A 22,285-nucleotide genomic window follows, 5' to 3' on the forward strand; every position below is an offset into this window, starting at 1 on the left:
GAATAAATAAGTCTTCAAGTTCTTTTTGAAGTCCTGTAAATTAGTGCTTTCTCTCAGTGACTCTGGGATCCTTTTCTAAAGTCTTGGATCCGCAACTGAAAAAGCACGATTTCTAGCAATATTATCTAATCTCGCTGCTTTTGGATAGGAACTTCTAATAAGTTCTTATTTGCAGAACGCAAATGTCTGGTGGGTTTGTAAATGTGGCGTGATGTGTTTCACCAGATCGATGACTCGTCGTGTACTAAATTGAAAATCAGAGTATTTTATAATGGATCAATGACGCAACTGGTAACCAACGTAAGGGATGCAAAACTGGGGTAGAATGATCCCTGTAAGGATGCGCACTGCATTATTTTGGATCAGTTGTAAAGGTTGGATGGAATGTGCAGGTAAACCCAGATAATTGCAAAAAATCCAAATTGTTTAGATTAAGAGCTTGTAGGAAGATTTGGAAATTGTGTTTCTCTTCATTGAAATGTTCCAGAACTATAGAACACTTTCCTTCCCACCCAAACTCAATTATGCTGTTTCTATATGTTTCTATCATTTCAGAATATTAAATAAATGCTTTGAATTTAATATAATTTGTTTACTTTATACTCCTTTCCTGGCCATGCTCATTTAGTGCTATCATAGGGATGTGAATTCATTTGAAACAAATGTGTAAAATGCAATGAAAGAGGCCAATTTTGATTCATTCCAAATGAAACAAACTGAAAATAGCCTTCAATTAAAATACCTGAAAGTTTTTGGCATTTTCATATATTAAAAAACAAAAAAAAATGAAGTGGGCCTCTGGTGAGACCAGGCCTTGCCCTAGACTTTGCATGGAGGCCTGCATCCTATTGCCTAAGCCCAACACCAAGGTCCATCCTTGGTTCCATTGCCTTGGCCTAGACCTAGCATGGGGGCCTGAGTCCTGTAGCTGAGGCCCAGGCCTAAGTTGAGGTCCAAAACTAAGGCCTAGCTGTGTTCCATTGTGGAAGCCTGGGCTGAAGCCCAGGCCTGACACCAGGGACCATCCCATTGTGGAGGCCCAGACCTGACACCATGTCCAGATCAAGGCTGGCTCCCATCGCCAAAGCCTAGGGCCCAGTGTTGGTGCCCAGCCCAAGACTGAGTCCCATTACTAAGGCCTGGCCAATGCCAGGACTTAGCCTGAGGACAGGTCATATCACCAAGGCCCAGACCTAGGCCTAAGTTCATGCCAGGCCCTGGCCATGGTGACAGGACCCAGCCTCATGCCCGTGCTGGGACCTGGGCCTCTGGGCGACAGGATCCAGCCTTGGGGCTAAGCCTGGGCCTTAGTTGACAGGACCTTGCCTTGGGCCTAGGTCTTGTCAATGGGGCTTGGCCTCTAACCAGGATCTAGGCTTGGGTCTCTGCAATGGGACCCAGCTTTGGGCCCAGGCCTCCATAATGGAATGAGCTCTGGCATCAGGCCTGGGCTTAGGCCCATCCCCATCTAGTTTTTGTTTTACATTGAAGTCAGTGAGGCCTAAGTATTGTTTATCACCCTCACTGAGTTGCTGCTCTATCAGTTTAAAAAACCTTTCTTGAGGCCTAGATGGAGAATGATATAATGCTGAACCTCTGTTCCTGGAGCCTAAACCCGATACTGAGGTTAAGACTTTTGTTTTTTTAAATTATCTATGAGCCTGATAGTTAAAGCATTTTGAATACCTCAATATAGTGCCTAAGTTAGGCATTAAAGTTAGACAGCTATATTCAGCTGATCTAAAGCACCTAAAATTCAAGCTAAATATAGCACCCTAACTTTAAATTGGAAAGGCCTAGCTGGAGAGTTTATGGCCTCTCATAATAACTTAGTGTTGACGGTAGAAAAAGACCAAATGGTCCATCCAGTCTGCCCAGCAAGTTTCTTATGGTAGTAACTGCCTCTCTTTGCAGGTTACCCCTATGTTAATGTTAAGGGTGGAAACTCCTGCTCCTTGCAGGTTACACTTATGTTTCTGTTAAGAGTAGTAGCTTTTGGTCTTGGCCGTAGAAGCAGTCCTGTGCTTTTTCCCTTATGCCTGCGCATCAGCACCCCAGACTATAATAGTCGGGGCCCAAGCTTCTCCTGCTAGTGCTATGAATTAGTTCTGAGTCCCTGACTTCATTCACCCAACCTGGCCCACCTGTATCCCCATCTACTTTAAAGGCACTAAAATTTAAGAACTTTGTAAATGTAGGAACTCTGAAGAGGGGGAGGGGAGAGGGCAAGGGACTAGGGGGATTTTTGTTACTGTAGATCTAGGCACCTAAAAGTTAGGCTCTGAGTTCATATTAATCTTGGGCTCTGTTTCGCCAAAATGAAGCTGTTATATTTGTACCTGTTTTCTACTCTCCGAAAATCTTTTGGTTTTTTTGCTGCTGTTCAAATAAATCCTGCTTGAACTACTTGTTAGTGTGTCAGGGCTACGCTACCTCGATCCACCCAAAGCGTCCAATTCTGGCTTTTAGACTTTGGTAGAGGTGTTTTCCCAATGGTAGTTCAAAACTCGTGGCTTAAGATACTCATGTGCTCAGGGGACAACTTTCAAACTGTGCACGAAGTGTAAAGTCTGTGGGTACTTTTGTAGCAGCAGATTTTATGTCGACCTTCAAAGGGGGAAAATAAATGTACATGCACAGACTTGTACCACTTTCTTGCATGCACACTATTTCCAGGAAAATATCCACGGGTACTTTTGAAATGGCCTAACTTCTTCCCAGCCCCACCCACAGGGATACCTCTCTTGTATGCAAAATGATGTGCAAAGTAGCATTACAAGCATAACTCTATATGCAGGAAAGCTGTGTAATTTTCACAGATCCCATTGTCATGGGGTATTATGCACAGAAATAGCTTTGAAAATTGCCTTCCCCAAGCGCGGCTAAAAGATGCATTAAAATCTTGCATTAGCATGCAAGTTTAATGCAAATGCTTAATTATATCTTTAGAAGTGTATTATATTGTCATGTTGCTGGTAACACGAATGCATGTGTTAATGCAAATGGTGTTATATTTATATGATCTTATTAGCATAATTTTGCATTTCATCAGCTTATATTACTATTTAGGTCAGCAGTTGACATTAACAGTAAAAAATAAAATAACTCCCCCCCCCCCCCCCCCATGATCGTTAATGCAAAATTAGGGTGCATCAGGTGTATTCATCATGATTAACGTCTGCAGTAGCAGTACAGCACTCTGATAAATAGACCTGTAAGTGGCAGGACTGCTCTTCTAATTCTGCAAACCTAGGTTGAACATCATGATGAACATACCATGCACAACACAGAGTAAGGGGAAATTAATTTCATTATATCAGGAGCCAGTACATATCCCTCCCCCCTTCCCCTTGCTCAATTACCTCAGTCACTCATCCTCCTCCCCCTTGGTCACTCAACCCCCCTTCCCTCCCCTGTCCCCACTCCCTCACACTCACCTCTCCCCTCATTCTCCCTCCCCTGACACTCACCTCCCCCCTCATTCTCCTTCCCCTCACTGTCACCTCCCCCCGCCTTCTGCCTACCCTTCAGATCAGAAAACTTTTGTCTTTCTATTTCTGTGGGAACCCCCCACCCCCCAAAAAAAACCCACCAATCCCAACCCTTTAAATCAAATAACCCCACCCCCCCAAGACCTGGGAAATTAAAATTGTTGGTGGTACATGTGGTCTGTCCCTGGGCATCTGTGAACGTTATGTAGCCAAAAAGGGGAGTGCCTAACCAAATGTGCACTTCCAAATTTGTTTTGTGGTCTGGGGAGGGCCATTTTGGTGTGTTCCCGAGATCGTGCAAATTTAGTGTATGTATTTGTGTGTGAACCTCCCCCTTCCCCCAAAAATCAACCCTATGAGAAATGTTCTCTTAAACTAACCACCTCACACTCTCCTGCCCCCCTCCCCCAGCCCTGCGAAAAACAGTAGCCCCCCCTGCCCCCCCCAGAGTTGCCGAATGAATGAAACCTGCCCGCCCTCGTGACCCCTCCCCAAGATGTTCGCAATAAATTCATTACCACCCCCCACCCTCCAGACCCCCCGAGACCTGATAAAAATGTCAGTCGGTGGAGCGAGCGTTCAGGAACAGTCCGGGAGCGATGTATTGGCGTTGGTCTGTCGGCTGCAAGCACTGAAACGGGTTCCGACGGCCCTTTGCCCTTACTATGTCAGTGGGGTGGAGCAATGGCAGCGGTAGGTCCTCTGACATAGTAAGGGCAAAGGTCTGCCGGCTGCCAGTCCTGAAAATGGCGCCGAGGAGCCCTCGCCCTTACTATGTCAACGGGCTACTGCCGCCATTGGTGTCGCCGAGTGGTATAGTAAGGGAAAGGGCCGTCGGCACCATGTTGATTGCTGGCAGCTGATGGCCGTAGTGCAGGAGATGTGTCCCGGACCGGTCCTGGCCCCCCGCTGGAGCCTCCCGGACTTCTGTCAGGTTTTGTGTGTGTTGTGAGGGCCTGGGAAGTAAATACATTTGGCATGTGTGTGGGGGGTGTGAGGAGGGTGGTGGGTGTATTTTATCTGTAAAGGAAATAGTTATCTTCCAGCGAAAAAAGTGCGCGAATGTGTTAAAATGGAAGTGAAACGTGGACCTGGACTGGCGAAATGATTAGTGTAGCGTGTGTTAGTGAAAGGTGTAACAGATGGTGCTTACGTCCAGCAGATGTAGCTGTTTTCTCGGAAAAATCTTTAAACCTATTTTACCTGTCACAGGTGTGACATATCTGTAATGTAAGTACAGAAGAATCTTCCTGTATGCGAAATGAAGGTTGTGCCAAATTTGAAAGCAATCGGTTCAGTGGTTTCTGAGATTAGCGATTTTGTCCAAACTATTTAACATTTTTATTTATATAGATATATATGAGGCATCTGTTTAAAAAAAAAATTGAAGATTTAAGCTCCCTGGGACATTGCAATCACTAGAATCATCAGCAGCTTATCTTTATCTTTGGTTGCATGAAAAATACAAACACGAATCAAACTATTTCATAAGTGACTGCATTTTTATTCTGCACAAGGATAGCCTCTGCATTCTTTCTTGCACAATCTAATTCTCCATGCTCAACAGAGTCTCTCACAGGTAGGAATTTGAATCTTACAATCTATAAATAATATGCTTTATTATAGATGCTTCCCATGCAATCAGAAGATGGATCAAACCTAGCTAAAAGGATATTTCTTAAATTTAGGAAAAGTGATTTTCCTTACATTTAAACATCAGGTTTAGTTTAATTTAGTTTCTCTTACTCATATCTTTCTCTAGTTCATAGGCGATTGAATTACTTTTTTTTTTTTTTTCATTTTACTTGTGGTTTATTTTATTTCCTAGAAAAAAGAAGAGCTCAATGTTTTTCCATCAGCTCAAACATATATCCAAAAAGGAAAAAACTCCAAAGACACCTCTCTTGTCTCTTAGCAACATTCAGAACCTAAGACCGGACGGTTTTCCTTTTAAAAAAAAAATTGTGGGTTAGCACGTCGCCGGGCTTGCTGATGCGGTATATACACAAATAAATAATATTGTGAAGGTTCTGAGTGTTGCTAAGAGACAAAGAGGTGTTTTGGAGTTTTTTCCTTTTTGGATATATTATTTTATTTCCTGCCATTTATTTGAATCAAATTAAACAATAAAGATAAAATGAAAAAAAAATTGAATGAAATAGAATCCCCTCTCCCCACCAAAATGTCAGTGCATTAAAAATTGTAAAAAAAATTCAAAGACTCTTGTGCCTGTCCCCCTCCCAGATGTTTCTTACCCCATCATTATTCTTTAGAGTCTAGATGGGCCAGTAGTGAACCCCAGCTGGGTCAGTATTTCAAAATGGTGCCAGCTGGGCCTTCATTTGGCATCATTTTGTTGTATGGACATTTTTATTGTATGTCTGGGGATTGCTCCTTCCTCACTGGGAAATGAAAGACCGATGATAGTATAAAAATCATCCAGAGGCGCAGGCACAGTCCTTGGGGGGCCTTGAATTTTTTTTATGATTCAAAATTGTTTATTGATTTACAAATATGAAACAGCAACAAAACTTCACCAACATGCTGCATGTGAAAACGGGAAACAAACAAGGTGCATAAGGGCAGTCACAAAACTAGGATACAATGGCATACTCAAATAGAAAAATGGGGTAAGGAATCCCATATTTTTTTTTAAATATATTAAAGTAAACGACCACTTCTTCATGAGGCCAATATTTCAAATTTAGAAAACATGCAAATAGAATTCCACCATATATTCATCTCCAAAACAATATTATCCTTCCCGTGATTTAGGATTAGTTTTACTACAATAGAAAGCAAAAAATATAGTCGGGTTTTTGGGTTTTTTTCCATATAACTGCGCAACTAATACTAAGATTTCCATGCAACAATTTCATAAGACAGCATCTCCTGAAAATGCAACACAGCACAAATCCATTCTGAAACCCTACCCCGACAAAAGAGAAAGGGAGGCCACAGCTTTAGAGCAGGAACTGTGATCTAATACCATATCAAGACTTTTTTCCCTGGGGCCTTGAATTTTTTAATGTTTGTTATGGGGGAAAGGAGCGGCAGAGGCCTGGAATGGGACTGGAGGCTGCGCAAATGAAACAAAATGAAAAACAAATGAACCTGTGTTACAATAGGCCTAATAGCGTACATAACATACAATAAATCATTAACTATAATATTAAAAAAAACAGACAATGTGCATCAATATAGAAAACCCTATTAAAACCTGACCTACGCCCTCTCTCACTAGGGAACTAAAACAGACAGGTATATCAAAGCTAAAATATAAAATAATCATATCAACATTACACTCTTTCCCAAACTGACATACTAACAGCAAAAACATAACATCTAATTTAGATTTTTATAAGCATTTTATAATCTGCCTTTTTTTTTTTACAAATGTGAATATATTATACATAATTATAAATAATAATAATATAAATTGAATACCCCCATTATACAATATATTTCCTACATTCCCGGGCAAGGGAGTAGATATGGATGGCCCTTGGGGGGGCCTGTGCCCCCTCACATTTGGGTCAGGCCACCACACCTAGCAGCATGGTCATCAAGGTGCAACAGAGGGCACTGGAATCACTGCCAGTCCAGGGTCTCCTGGAACAGGGGAAAGACCCTGCTCTTGGGCTTGTCCTGTACAGGTTTGAGGACTTCAAAGTCCTTCTGTTTACTTCTGGCAATTATGCTCCTTCCTCCTATCCCATTCAATGTTCAGGAATGCTTGGTCTAAGAGGAAGCCAGCTTGCATACTTGCTGTTTAGCAGTTTGTATAAAGTAGCTGCCATAACCACAGAGGGAGAGTGAGAAACAACAGACAGCCAAGGCAAGGAGGGTGTGAAAAGACAGCAGGTAGTGTGTTGCCAGAAATTAAAGGGTTTTGTAGCTATTGCCATGAAGAGCCACATAGGATGAGGTAAAGAATGGGGTTGGGGAGCTAGCACAGTGCCCACCTTTGTTAACCTTGGGCCTCCATTAAAATTCAGTTCTGGCTATGCCCCTGTTCCCAAGCAATAGCTAATCTCCCATCCTTTGTTGCTATCTTAAAGGGGGAATTTTAGTAACAGAGGGCAGGCATCCACGTGTGTGCGCTTCCCGGTGCACACACATGGACACGCCGATTTTATAACATGCGCGCATCGATATGTGCATGTTATAAAATCTGCCACCTGCATGCACATGCATGCCTGATTATATATCGACATGTGCTTAAGGGGGGCATTTTATAAAATGCATGTGGCAATGCGATAGACCTTTTCCCCAGTTCCCTCCCAGTCTGCTCCAATAAAAGCATGGACTGGGAGGGAATTTCCTACATCCCCTACCTACCCCACCCACCTTTTCCTCTCTCCTCCCCATCCCCTAAAGCCCCCTGTAAACTAGTTTATGATTTTTATAGCAATACTTACCTGGTCTCCGGAGCAGTAGTCGGCTGCGTGGGCTGATCAGCTGTCGGCGCGCGCTTCACTGGGACGGTGCCTAATGGCGTCGACCCTGCCCACCCATAGCCCGCCCCTTCTTTTGAAGCCGGCTCTTCTGCGCGTACTGGGGGATTTATGCGTGTCGCCGCGGGTCTTGGAAAATGCCCCAACACGTGTGCGGCCCAGCCAGGTGTGTTTCTCCCGTTTTTTTTTAACAAACACCAGCCTTTGAAAATCGGGCCGAAAATTTGTATTTATTTGTTCTTCTTTTTCTGAAAGTCTCATGCAGTTCCAAAGGAATTAACATGTCGCAGTACTGATGCAGAAAGGCAGCTGGGTCACCCTCCCGGGCCTGGCCATGAGAAGTTGGGATATGCATTTGTTTTTTTTGGGTTTTTTTTTTAAATAAATGGCACATGTGTAGCAAAAAAGGCCATTTTTTTTGTTTCATTCCAAATAGGGGAAAAAAAATGGCCTTGCATGAAAATACCCGAAAATGTTTATGGTATATCTGTTTTCTTGGCGCTGAATCTTAGGACTTCCCCAGGGTTTCTTCACATCCCCTTCATGCCCCCTAAAGAAAGCTGCAGGGCCTGTGGCCTTCCCAGATGGGCTGAAGTGAACATAACTGGGGGGCCTTCCTGAGCCCCGACGACCCTTCAGAGCTGGGTGGAGCTCCCTGCTTACTCCTCCCGTGGGTGCCTGGGGGAAAGATAAGGATGGAAGTGATGCCGTCTGACTCCAATGGCACCAGTCTTCCTGAGGCCGGCGCCAGCACAGCCGCTCAACGTTATGGCGCCAGCCCGAGATGAGCCCACAACAAAGTGAAGTCATTTTTGCTGCTGGCCTCGGGGCTGCCGGTGCCAATTTTTTAAAGGATTGCTGTGGGGCTGGAGAAATTGGGGATCACTCCTGCCCCATTGGGACTTCTGAGGCCACACGCAAGGTACATTTGGGTGGGGGTTGGGGGTCAATGCTCGACTCCCAGGGTTGCTGAATTTTTGTTTCAGCAGGGGGAGAGGGAACATGGCTCCTTAGAAAAAATAAAATAAAACTATTTGTTTCCCCTGTTCCTTTTGGCATTTATTCCAAACAAACAAAAGGATGAAACATTAAAAAAAAAAAGACACATACCCATACCAAAATGGAAAATTACAAATATTTTTTAGTGTACACCCCTATAATTCATAGTAACAGCATCTGTCCACGCTGCAATCATTGTACACGTTTTGTGGCTTAAGGTGCTGTATGGAAGTGCATATTTCTTATGCCAAGCAGCTTGCGAAGAAGTCCTAGGTACAGTGTGTTATAGTTTCAAATATGTCTATAACATTGAACGCTCATTGCTTGGAAGCTGCGGAATATAACATCTGAAATAAACAAAAATTTCACAGCGATTCCTTAAAACTGTGAATCATGTTCCAAGCGTCAATTAGTACTAACGCTGCTAATTAGAATGTACTTGAGAATGTTCTGTCTTCCAGAAAGCGCCCTTGCTTGTTTACGTTACCGTTTTCATTATTCCTTTCTCCTTTTGCACAACCAGCAGGCTCTTTTGATGAACGAGAAGACGAGCATTGTACGTTTCAGTAAAGTCGTCACTGAATGACTTGCCACTGAAGCTGTGGTGCATTCGCTGCACCAGAAGCCGCCTATTCCCCGTAGTCAGGTCCCAGAAGGAGCTGCTCGAGGCAGAGAAAGGACCCACCTGTGAAGCTATTTCTCTTTTGCCAAAAAAATGTGGTAGCATCTCATTCAAATTCCCATTTTCTGATTAAGCCCACGGAATCTCACCCTGAGAACAGCTTCCATTTTGCCGGCTGGCGGCTCTGGGGTAGTCGGGATTTGGGGGAACTCTCCGTATATGGCTGTGGGGGGTAGTTCGGTGACCAGGACAGGCAGCTGAGGAAGTGGGACCTCTGGTGGTGACTCACTGTGAAGGGCAAATATCTTTTCTGCAGCTGTGGGTGCCATCCAGGTAGGGGATGGCCCCGAATAAAGGAAGGCCACACAGCAGGAGTAATTCCAATCCAGTCTGAGATGATCGCTCATAGGGAAGATAAATTTCACACATCCCCCAAGTGCCATGCGTAAGGTTACACCTGTCTTCAAAGCAGACACATGCTCGTAACTCCGTTCTGAAAATTATCCCACCAAATCTTCTCCATAACAAGCTACAATTGCTGTTTGGTGTGCACAGAAATCTCCTGAAAATGTACATGCACGTAGTCCAATTTTAGAAAGTATACATGTAAATCCAAAGCCCGCCTCAACCCCACCGCTCTAACATGGCACATGTGCACACATTTACCTACATATCGGGTGGGCACTTATGGAAAAGGCCACATCTGCACATAAAAACCTGTTTTACCCACAGTAGGCCCTTTGACAATGATCCCCCCCCCCTGAGTATTTACACAGGTTGTGTACCCACCAGGTAACAATGAGTTTGCCAGTTCTCTGCTTCTGGGAAGAGCATTTAATCTATAGTGCAAAATTTGAGACGGGAACTCCTCAGGGGGCTGGGCTGGCATTCCTCTTCCTCTCTTCATTGCAAGACCTGCCACCCTTCCCACCTGTGGCAGAGATCTTGTGGTAGTCACACTTTTCAGATTAACTCTCTAGTATTGATATTCCACAAAGGTGGCCTTCATAAATCTCCCAGGAGCCATGGTTTCATTAGTAAGAGAACCAGGTCTTTCTCACGGCTCCTGCTCCAACTATTTCTCTCTCTTTCTCTCTCTCTCTCGTTCAGGGTTCGGGGCTCAATTACTAGGCTCTCAAGCTTTCTCTCTCTCGACTGAGCATGCCTACATCACCCTTTGCCATGCTACCAGTTGTCACTGCACAGGGTTCAATGGAACATAGCAGGAAACAGGAATAACACGAACCCACTTTTTTTTTTTTTTTTTTTTTTAGAAACTGTGTATTTGTATTTGTGAGATGGCTATGGAACCTGTATATTTTGGAGAGGTGATGGAATGGAAAGATTGAAGCCTTACTGTTCACAAGGTTTATAGTCATGCCAACACAACACTTTTCTGCATAATCAAACAGGAAATCTGTCCCACATTAAGTGGTCTTTAAGGGATTCTTATTTATTTATTTAGATGTGCGCCATCAATAACAATTGGGTATAATAAAGTGAAGAATGAGCAAGTTTGGATCAGATCTGAACCTATTGTCTCTTTCTCCTGCACCTCCGAAACTTTGACGTGAAAGTACCCAATGTATTTCATTCCTAGTCCATTTTTTAGTTTGCAGCTCAGTGGCTTAACTCAGATCAATGTGATATATTGGATAACGTCTGCAAACCTTAATCAAGTCAGCTCAGGTGTTGTGTCAGCCTGCCTCAGTTAGTACCCCTCCGAGTTGCTGTTTCTAAGGTAGGAGGTTAAAATGTTTTTTCTACAGGCCCTCGGAGGTCAGGATGGCTTCACTGTTAGCATTCTCAGATTACAAAGGGAAGCCGCGTTACACTAAGCACCACTCTTGGGTAACATGTTCTTATTGACCTATGGTCATTATTATAACAAGTTCAAATAGGAGGCTGTTTCTTGTTTTCTAGCCCACAGGTGGCAATTCTTCCTCTAACTGTAATTTTCTTCCGTAGTTACCATGCAACCATGGCCGTCGTTTTATCAGCTTGTCAGGAGGCTGCCTACAGTTGTATGTCAGACCTTAAGGACATTTTGGGGAAGAAAAAAATAAAAATAAAAAGAGAAGGATGTGCTTGATGTAACAAAGACTACAAATAGGAAATATGAAAAAGGAGCAGCCTAGAAGAAAAAGAATATCCACGGAGGTCTATGAGTCTTAAAATCTGTAATTCTTAAGTATCTCTTCATTCTTTTTCAATGCCATTAATTATTTCCTTAGTTTAAATAATAATATACAAAAACACGATGATTTTGAATGGGGATGGCCTTCTCCAGAGCTAACGAGGTTATTAGTATGCAGGCTGCGATTGTTAATGGGGATGAGCGAGCTGACTGTGACCTGCATTGGACCCTCCTACGTCCCAACTGATCTTTCTGCTCAGAGATGGCGGGACTTCTGTTCAGAGTGCAGCGGGCCTCGCTCTGACCTGGCTCAGATTCTTGCAAAACTTTGACTTTCCCACACACAAATATTCAGGGCCACAAAATCTATTCTGCACCTCAGTTTGGGTCGAGCAAGGCGAAGTCCGCGTCAGACCACAACCAGTCCAGGGGCACTTGGTTCTTGTAGTCAGAACCCAGATCCATACCCAAAGCAGTCTGTGCTAGTCAGACCTTGCCCTGCTCCTCCAAGTGCTGCAGGCACAGAGCAGAACTGCTGGCTCCCCGTAGCCCTGCTCTCTAGTATGAATAGGCACAGCAGGGGCAAACAGCCAATGAGAGTAGGGCATGTTTTTATTTTTTATTTTTTTTTTTGGTGGTGGTGGTGCTGGGGGGGGGGGGGGAGGGGGGCGTGTAACAACATAAAAACTCCAAGAAAACACCAAAAGGAAAACTGAGAGAGACAGATTTGAACCTTAACCAGGGCTGGCGTTAGCAGTGGGCACACACTCGGGCCCCAGTGCCCCGAGTCCAAACCGAAGTTCCCAGAATCTCAGCCTTAGTTCCCTCTAAGGAGGAGACTGCAGCACAGCTGTGTTATCCGGGCCTGCATGGCCCATAGAGGAGGCGGTGGCTGCGCCAGTGGCTGGGCCTACGTGGTCCTAGGAGGAGGAGACTGCTGTATCGAGCAGCCCACAGGGCTTCAGAAAGAAGACTGCTCCTGCCTGTACCTGCACACTCTGGGGAAAGAGAGTCAGCATTTGTGCGTTGTGTGAGAGCATGTGTGTAGGAGAGAGACAGAGCTTGAGGGTGCATGTGTGTGTGTGTGTGTGTGCAACAGAATGTGTGTGTGTGTGAGAGAGCATGTGTGTATGTGAGACAGGGCATGTATCTGTGCGTGTAAGAGACAGAGAGCGTGTGTATGTGTGTGTGTGAACATTTGTGTGTGTGTGTGAGAGAGACAGCATATGTGTGTATGAGTGTGTAAAAGAGACACTGCATAAGCCCAAGGAGGAAGCTGTTACTGTATGTTCTGGGGGGGGAGAGAGAGAGCATGTGCTTGTGAGAAAACATGTGAAGGAACATGTATGTGAGTATTTGAGAGAGCATATGGTAGAGAGAGCGTGTGTGTGTGTGTGTGTGTTGGAGAGTGTGTATATATGAGAGAGAGAAAGAGATGAAACCAGACTGCTGGCGTTAACTTTTAAAAAGGAGATAGAGCAGCTTTTAAACTAGAACAAAGTGGAAAGCCGACAGTCGCTCAGCAGCGCATGGTTCGGAGAGAAGTATCTTCAAAGGATACTAATGATGTATTAGAATTAGGGCATCCCGACAGTGAGGTTCCAATAATAAGAAACGTAGTCCAAGTGTCTGTAACTAAAAATTCAGCTGAGCTAAAAAATTCTAACTTATCCCTATCAATTAAAAAGCAGAATGAAAATACAAACAAAAAACAAACTTTGAAATGTTTGTATGCTAATGCCAGAAGTCTAAGAAGTAAGATGGGAGAATTAGAATGGTTAGCAGTGAATGATGACATAGACTTAATTGGCATCTCAGAGACATGGTGGAAGGAGGACAACCAATGGGACAGTGCTATACAAACTATATCACAATGACAAAGATAAAAACTATATCACAATGACAGAGAGGAGCACCCGGGAGGTGGTGTGCTGCTTTATGTCCAGGATAGCATAGAGTCCAACAGGATAAACATCCTGCATGAGATTAAATGCACAATTGAATCTTTATGGGTAGAAATCCCTTGTGTGTGTCAGGGAAGACTACAGTGATAGGAGCATACTACTGTCCACCTGGTCAAGATGATGAGACTGATAGTGAAATGCTAAGAGAAAATAGGGAAGCTAACCAAATTGGTAGTGCGGTAATAATGGGAGACTTCAATTACCCCAATATTGACTGGATAAATGTATCATCGGTACATGCTAGAGATATAAAATTCCTGGATGGAATAAATGACATTTTTATGGAGCAATTGGTTCAGGAACTGACAAGAGACGGAGCAATTTTAGATCTAATTCTCAGTGGAGAACAGGATTTGGTGAGAGAGGTGTAACGGTGGTGGGGCCGCTTGAAAATAGTGATCATAATATGATCAAATTTGAATTAATGACTGGAAGGGGGATAGTAAGCAAATCCACGGCTCTCGTGCTAAACTTTCAAAAGGGAAACTTTGATAAAATGAGAAAAATTGTAAGAAAAAAACGAAAGGAGCAGCTTCAAAGGTAAAAAGTGTGCAAGAGACATGGTCATTGTTAAAAAATACTATCCTAGAAGCACAGTCCAGATGTATTCCACACATTAAAAAAGGTGCAAAGAAGGCAACACAATTACCGGCATGGTTAAAAGGGGAGGTGAAAGAAGCTATTTTAGCCAAAAGATCTTCATTCAAAAATTGGAAGAAGGATCCAACAGAAGAAAATAGGATAATGCATAAACGTTGGCAAGTTAAATATAAGACATTGATAAGACAGGCTAGGAGAGAATTTGAAAAGAAGTTGGCCGTAGAGGCAAAAACTCACAGTAAAAACTTTTTAAAATATATCCGAAGCAGAAAGCCTGTGAGGGAGTCAGTTGGGCCGTTAGATGATCGAGGGGTTAAAGGGGCACTTAGAGAAGATAAGGCCATAGTGGAAAGATTAAATGATTTCTTTGCTTCAGTGTTTACTAAACAGTATGTTGGGGAGATACCCGTTCCGGAGAAGGTTTTCATGGGTAATGATTCAGATGGACTGAACCAAATCACGGTGAACCTAGAATATGTGGTAGGCCTGATTGATAAACTGAAGAGTAGTAAATCACCTGGACCGGATGGTATACACCCCAGAGTTCTGAAGGAACTAAAAAATGAAATTTCAGACCCATTAGTAAAAATTTGTAACCTATCATTAAAATCATCCATTGTACCTGAAGACTGGAGGATAGCTAATGTAACCCCAATATTTAAAAAGGGCTCCAGGGACGATCCGGTAAACTACAGACTGGTTAGCCTGACTTCAGTGCCAGGAAAAATAGTGTAAAGTGTTCTAAACATCAAAATCACAGAACATATAGAAAGACATGGTTTAATGGAACAAAGTCAGCATGGCTTTACCCACGGCAAGTCTTGCCTCACAAATCTGCTTCACTTTTTTGAAGGAGTTAATAAACGTGGATAAAGATGAACCGGTAAATGAAGTGTACTTGGATTTTCAGAAGACATTTGACAAAGTTCTTCTTGAGAGGCTTCTAGGAAAAGTAAAATGTCATGGGATAGGTGGCGATGTCCTTTCGTGGACTGCAAACTGGCTAAAAGACAGGAAACAGAGGGTAGGATTAAATGGACAATTTTCTCAGTGGAAGGGAGTGGGCAGTGGAGTGCCTCAGGGACTCTTACTTTTCAATCTATTTATAAATGATCTGGAAAGAAATACGATGAGTGAGGTAATCAAATTTGCAGATGATACAACATTGTTCAGAGTATTTAAATCACAAGCAGATTGTGATAAATTGCAGGAAGACCTTGTGAGACTGGAAAATTGGGCATCGAAATGGCAGATGAAATTTAATGTGGATAAGTGCAAGGTGATGCATATAGGGAAAAATAAACCATGCTATAGTTACACAATGTTAGGTTCCATATTAGGTGCTACCATCCAAGAAAAAGATCTAGATGTCATAGTGGATAACACATTGAAATCGTCGGTTCAGTGTGCTGTGGCAGTCAAAAAAGTAAACAATGTTGGGAATTATTAGGAAGGGAATGGTGAATAAAACAGAAAATGTCATAATGCCTCTGTATCGCTCCATGGTGAGACAGCACCTTGAATACTGTGTACAATTCTGGTCGCCCCATCTCAAAAAAGATATAATTGTGATGGAGAAGGCACAGAGAAGGGTGACCAAAATGATAAGGGGAATGGAACAGCTCCCCTATGAGGAAAGACTAAAGAGGTTAGGACTTTTCAGCTTGGAGAAGAGACGGCGGAGAGGGGATGTGATAGAGGTGTTTAAAATCATGAGAGGTCTAGAATGGATAGATGTGAATCAGTTATTTAGTCTAGGGGGGCACTTTATGAATTTAGCATGTGGCACATTTAAAACTAATCAGAGAAAGTTCTTCTTCACTCAACGCACAATTAAACTCTGGAATTTGTTGCCAGAGGATGTGGTTAGTGCAGTTAGTATAGCTGTGTTTAAAACAGGATTGGATAAGTTCTTGGAGGAGAAGTCCATTACCTGCTATTAATTAAGTTGACTTAGAAAATAGCCACTGCTATTACTAGCAACAGTAACATGAAATAGGCTTAGTTTTTGGGTACTTGCCAGGTGCTTATGGCCTGGATTGGCCAATGTTGGAAACAGGATGCTGGGCTTGATGGACCCTTGGTCTGACCCAGTATGGCATGTTCTTATGTTTGTGTTCCCCCTACACCCACTAATCCATGATAATTTCAGGGTGACTGGAAATCAAAAGGTCCCAAATATAGAGAGCAAGGGATTGTTTTTATTTTTATTTGTTTCCATTATTGCTTTTTATTTGCTGTGTCTGCTGTTTTGAAATATTTTATTGGTACCTGGGAAATATTTTTAAAATTGTATATGACTTCTTAATTATTGGATATTCTTTTTGCAGCTCTTTCTCTGAGTATGGTTTTATGATTTATTTTTTATGTTTTACAGGTAATGATGTTTATATTTTTCCATTGTTGTACTGCATACAGAGTTTCTTTTTATATTTTATGGTCTCTTTAGTCTGTGTTTGGTGAGAATTTATCTGTGGCTCTGCATGTGTGACCAGGACGAGGTATTTGGTAGCATGTAGTTTCTGTTTGGAGATCTAGAGCAGCTTGGCTTGCTCTAATTTCCTAATAGGAGGTGTACTGGTGTTGTAGTCTAGTGTAGTACTTGCTGTGTTGTCTTTTCATAGGTAGGGTTGTTACTCTTTGAGTGTTGGTAGTTAGTGCTACAATGTAATTGTAATTCACTTTTTTCAAAGCATTCATTGCCAATTTGTTGTCAGCATCGAATTAAAGACAGCACAATTTGTAAATCTCTACAGTACTGTAACCCAAAGGCTGAATGTAAGTGGCTATGTGCTGTTTTGTACTGTGTTGTGTTGTATTGTGTATGGGTCCATCAGCCAGCTGTGAGTGCATTTTAAGAAGAGATCAGTAAAGGGTGTGAAGGATTGATGCTCTCATGATAGTTCTATAACATTGGGGAAAATGATCAATACACTCATAAGGGCAAGACCATGGGGCCGGATGAGGTACATCTCAGGATACTGAGGGAGCTCATAGATGTGCTGGCAAGTCTGCTGAAGAACCTGTTCAATTGATCCCTGGAAATGGGAATGGTGCCACGGGATTGAAGAAGAGCATTGGTGGTTCCGTTTTACAAGAAGAGTATCAGAGAGCAGGCTGGTTGGCCTCACCTTGGTGGTGGTGGTAAAATTCATGGACATGCCGCTGAACTATCTATAATTTGGTGGGTTGCTGAACTCAAGGCAGCATGGATCACCAGAGGAAGGTCCTGTCAGACAAATCTGATTGACTTTTTTGATTAGGTGACTAGGGAATTGGATCAAGGAAGAATGCTCAATGTGATCTTCATGGATTTTAGCAAAGCTTTTAATATGGTCCTACATAGGAGACCTGTGAATAAAATGAGAAGCTTGAGAGTGAGTACTAAAGTGATGGCATGGATTACAAACCAGATGACTGTTAGGAGACAGCGTGTAATGGTAAATGAAGAGAGAACCATGTTAAGTGGAGTGCCACAGGGATCAATATTTGGACTGGTTCTGTTCAATAGCTTTGTGAGCGACATTGTGGAAGGGATAAAATGTAAAGTTTGTCTATTTGCAGATGATACTGAGATCTGCAAGAGAGTGGACATGGCTGAAGGAATAGAGAGAATAAAAAGTAATTTAAGAAAGCTTGAAGAGTGGTCAAAGATTTGGCAGCTGGGATTCAATGCCAAGAAGTGCAGTCATTCATCTGTGATATGATAATCCAAAAGAGTTGTATAAGATGGGGAGTGAGACTGATGTGCACAGACCACAAGAAGGAGCTTGGGGTAATAGTGTCTGGCAATCTGAAGATGGCGAAGCAATGTGACAAGGCAATTGTTAAAGCCAGGAGAATGCTGGGCTGCATGGAGAGAGGAATAACCAGTAAGAACTTAGGGGTGGTACATAGGGGGTGGTACAGGTACATAGGGTCGGTACAGGTCCTTGGTGAGGACTCATCTGGAATGCTATGTTCAGTTCTTGAGTCTGTATCTCTAAAAGGATAGAGACAAGATGGAGGTGGTCAAGAGAAGGGTGACCAAAACTGTGAGGGTCTCCATTAGAAGATTTGAGGAAAGGCTGAAGGATCTAAATATGTAAACCCTGGAATAGAGGAGGTGCAGGGGAGATATGATACAGACCTTCATATACCTGAAAGGGTTTAATGATACACGAGCTTCAAACATTTTTCTTTGGAAAGAAATCAATAGAATTAGGGGCCATGAAATGAAACTCTGGGGGGATAACTCATGACCAAAGTCAGGAAATATTTCTTCACAGAGAGGGTGGTGGATGCCTGGAATGCCCTTCCAGAGGAGGTGGTGAAGACAAAAACAGTCAAAGAATTCAAAGGAACATGAGACAAACACTGTGGATCCCTAAAGGCTAGAGGATGGAAATGAGGAAAAGGGTGCATGGGGTAACTTACTACCCTTAACAGAAGGCATGGGGTTTACTACCCTTAACAAATAAGCTTTGAGGCTTTATGCAACTGCAACATTGTCCTCTGCTTTGATGGTAGGGGAAAATGGGGAATTGGATTCAGACAACAACCAATGAGGGTCCCACATTTTACAGTCTGGGGAACTAATAAGCATGGGGGTAATCTGTGCAGAGCAGCAGTTACTACTCTTAACTGAAGGAATGGGATTACTACCCTTAACTAATAAGCCTTGATGCCTTTGAAGCATCTGCACCATCACTCTCTGCTTTGATGATGGGAGGGGTGGGGGGGGGGGGGCGAAGAGGAATTGGATTAAGACAACAACCAACATGAGCCTAACTTTTAGGGTCTGGGGTATTGATATGCAGATTAAAGGAAAAGACAGAGGACTGCTTCAACGGCCTAGTCCATAAGCAAAGCACGTCTAACAGCACTGAAGGTTCTTCACCCAGTAAAAGAGAAGCATGGGGGTGACCTGCACAGCGCAGCAGATACTGCCATAAGAAGCTTGCTGGGCAAACTGCATAGACCATTTGGTCCTTTTCTGCTGTCCTAACTCTGTTACTATATAATACACGTGCATACGCAGTTAATGGAATGCATCAGTCTATGCAGATTACGCTGCATCATTCTTATGGTGTTTCAAATAGATTCATGAATGAATCAGTCATCACTGATAGCATTGTTGGTTCTGCTGATCCATTGGTAGATTGTCCTTTGCCACTGTCCTGGGCAGAGAGGGACTAGAGAGAGGAGGCAGAATCACGGCAGTGGTGGCACATTTATGCAAATGAGGGTCAGGTTTGGTGTCTCTCCTTCCCCCTGTCCTCAAGTGTCCAGTCCTGGCCTATAGAAACAATGGCAACTCTGGGGTGAAGGGGGAGCAAAGGACCTATGGGCCCATACCATAGATCTTTTAAGGACCTAGCAACACCCCTGATCTTAACTATGCTGACTTTAAGTGTATTATTAGTTTATTTTGGATTTAGGGACCTCATTGTAAGTTAGAGGCAGGGGAGCCTGAAGCTCTGCAGGTGGCTGGGACTCTCTAAAGATGAAGCCAGTGCTGAGGGAAAACTCCAGTGAAGGGGCTGGGGTGGGCAATCAATAGCAAGACCGGGGAGGGCAGCTGTACCCAGGAAGAGCCGGCAGTGTCTATCCATGCCTGCCACAAGCACAACCACAAGTGAATCACTGTGACATGGAGCCTGCATGCCCAGATCCGTAGTGAATGCAGTGCTGAGAACCCAGTTGTGCCCTGTGGTTTGGGGGAGATTGACAGACACCCACCTGCAGCCTTCCTGCTTGTTGTGGATCATGCATACAAAATGAACTTTCTCAACCCTACTGCTTCAGAGACAGGAAAGGGAGAGGAACCCACCGTAATGATATTAGCTCTCCTTATACCATTTGTTTTTATCATTACCAGCAGCTCCACCACAGGAAGAAATCTAGGAAAGGCTGGAGCGGAGACTTGTCAGCCTTGTGTTCTTTGATTCTGCTTTCTCTTGCCGCTGGACCACGTGCTACCTGTTTTAATATTTCGGTTCCATATTCAGAGTGATCACGGACATCTGTGTTGAGCAAGCACTTAAGCAAAATCTCCCGGCTGGCGATTTGAGAACCCGGCTGCATTGAGCTCACGCGGTCTGTCGGAGATATTCATAGATCATCAATATTCACATCCCGATGCTGGTGGATGACATGCAGCCAAGAGGTACAAGCTGGAAATACAGATATTATGAAGGCCTCTTTTAAGGAATTTAATTATCCTTCTTTAAAGCATTATCGGGCTTTTAAATACTGAGAGAGAGAGATTTGATAACAAATATTCATTTAGGTGCAGAAGCCATTCTAGGAATGTAATGACAGCAGTGTCCCCTGTGGTTATTCGAAAAGCATGTGGAAACCCATTGAAATCTGCAGCGGGAACAAGGCCTCATGAGATTTCTGTGGCATGTGCAAGGACTTTCCATGGCTGGCCTCATGTCTCCACTGGTAGGTTCTGTATTCCAAAACTGGGAAAAAAAATTGCAAAATTATTTGAGCGCTAGCAGTAAAACTAAGGAAAACCAATTCAAAATATAAGCATGCTTAGGACAGGTACGGAAGGAAGTGGGAGAGAAGAGGTCAGAGATCACATTAAAGTCTAGGGCGACACCTTCGGCAGGAGCAACTGGCCAAACTTAGGAAAACGGAGCCCTTATTCATTGACAGCTACCATGTTAATATGACCATTTTTATGCTATAGCACAGGGGTAGCTAACTTAGGTCTTCAAAAGCCACATGATGCAGACCTATTTTATGCATATTCATTGTGAATAATCTGAGAACCAGACCTGCTGTAGCTGCTAGATTGGTCTTGTAATGTTGTTGAGAAAGATGATGCCATTACAATGTCCATTTTTCTATGGACAAGCTGATTATAAGCACAAGAAACTCTACTTGAACTACATGGAGCTCCGCAGACTTTCATGGACTTCCACAGAATCTGTTCTAATTGTCTCTAAAACGATTTCCTCTTCAATGCATATTCCCTGAGATAAAGAGGCTTGAGCAATAAAACGTTAACATGCAAGTTAAAACCCTTATGCACATGTTAAAAATAGTGTGTTCTGGAGGAAGGCCTTGCTGTGCATGTTAAAGTGAAAGTCATGCTAAAATTGAACTAGCCATACAGGCAAATGAAGGAACATCATAGAAAAATGAGGGTTTAGCATGCATTTGGTAAGTAAATGTACTACATTCCCCCTCCACCTGTTTACATGGGCTTGCTAACTGAATGCCTACCTCAAACTGGTGCCAACTTACTGATCAAGGGGAAGCTAAATAGTATAATTGTGCTAAAATGAGTCTGTTCTCGAGAAGGCTGAGCTAAATACAGTAGATACAGAGACCCTGAAAATGGAGGCCATGATCAGGAGATAACACACCGCAATTATACGCACAGGACTTTGTACATGAATGCATGCGAACATACTTTTCTCTGCCCAAACAAAACAGCATTAGCACAAATATTCACACCAGAAATATGTTCTTATGTCTTCTTCAAACAAATCTCGCAATAGGATCATTTCAGTTCTTACTGGACAGCAAGCGGTGAAGCACTACTGTCCGTGAAAAGTCTTTTTGGGTGGGCTGTGCAGCCCTACCCTGTGGTTAACTTCAAAAGCAGAGTGGCCTCCCATGCAGGGAGGATTCCTCCCGGGGCAAGTAACTGTCTTTCATCCACCCCCTCTTCAATGTGAAAAGGAAGTTTTCACTGACTGGCAGCAAGACAGGGGAGACATGGAGGAGAGGGAGAGAAAGAGATGACAACACACTGGAGTAAAAACAAAGAAACTACCCTCCTTTCAATATGCAAGGCACATGCATTTCCAAGCAATAGTTTAAACCTATCTTATATCTAGTGGAAGGCAGGGCCAGTGAAAACACCAGACGGACTAGGCTACTGCCCAGGGTGCCACCGGTTGGGAGGGCAGCATCGGCATGGGGCATGGTCTCTCCCTCTTTCCGCCCGCTCGGGACCCACACCATGGTGCGTTCTCTTCCAGTTGCATGGGCGGGAAGAGGGGAGAGACCAT

General features: G+C 43.3%; 1 protein-coding gene across 7 annotated transcripts in view; it reads left to right on the forward strand.

Moving 5' to 3' along the window:
• Window positions 1-22,285, forward strand: part of NTRK3 (neurotrophic receptor tyrosine kinase 3) — a 932,433-nt gene that overhangs the window by 807,388 nt on the left and 102,760 nt on the right. The gene's annotated exons all lie outside the window — the stretch shown is intronic.

Source organism: Rhinatrema bivittatum, chromosome 13 (genome assembly GCF_901001135.1).
Source record: "Rhinatrema bivittatum chromosome 13, aRhiBiv1.1, whole genome shotgun sequence".
Classification (NCBI taxonomy): domain Eukaryota; kingdom Metazoa; phylum Chordata; class Amphibia; order Gymnophiona; family Rhinatrematidae; genus Rhinatrema; species Rhinatrema bivittatum.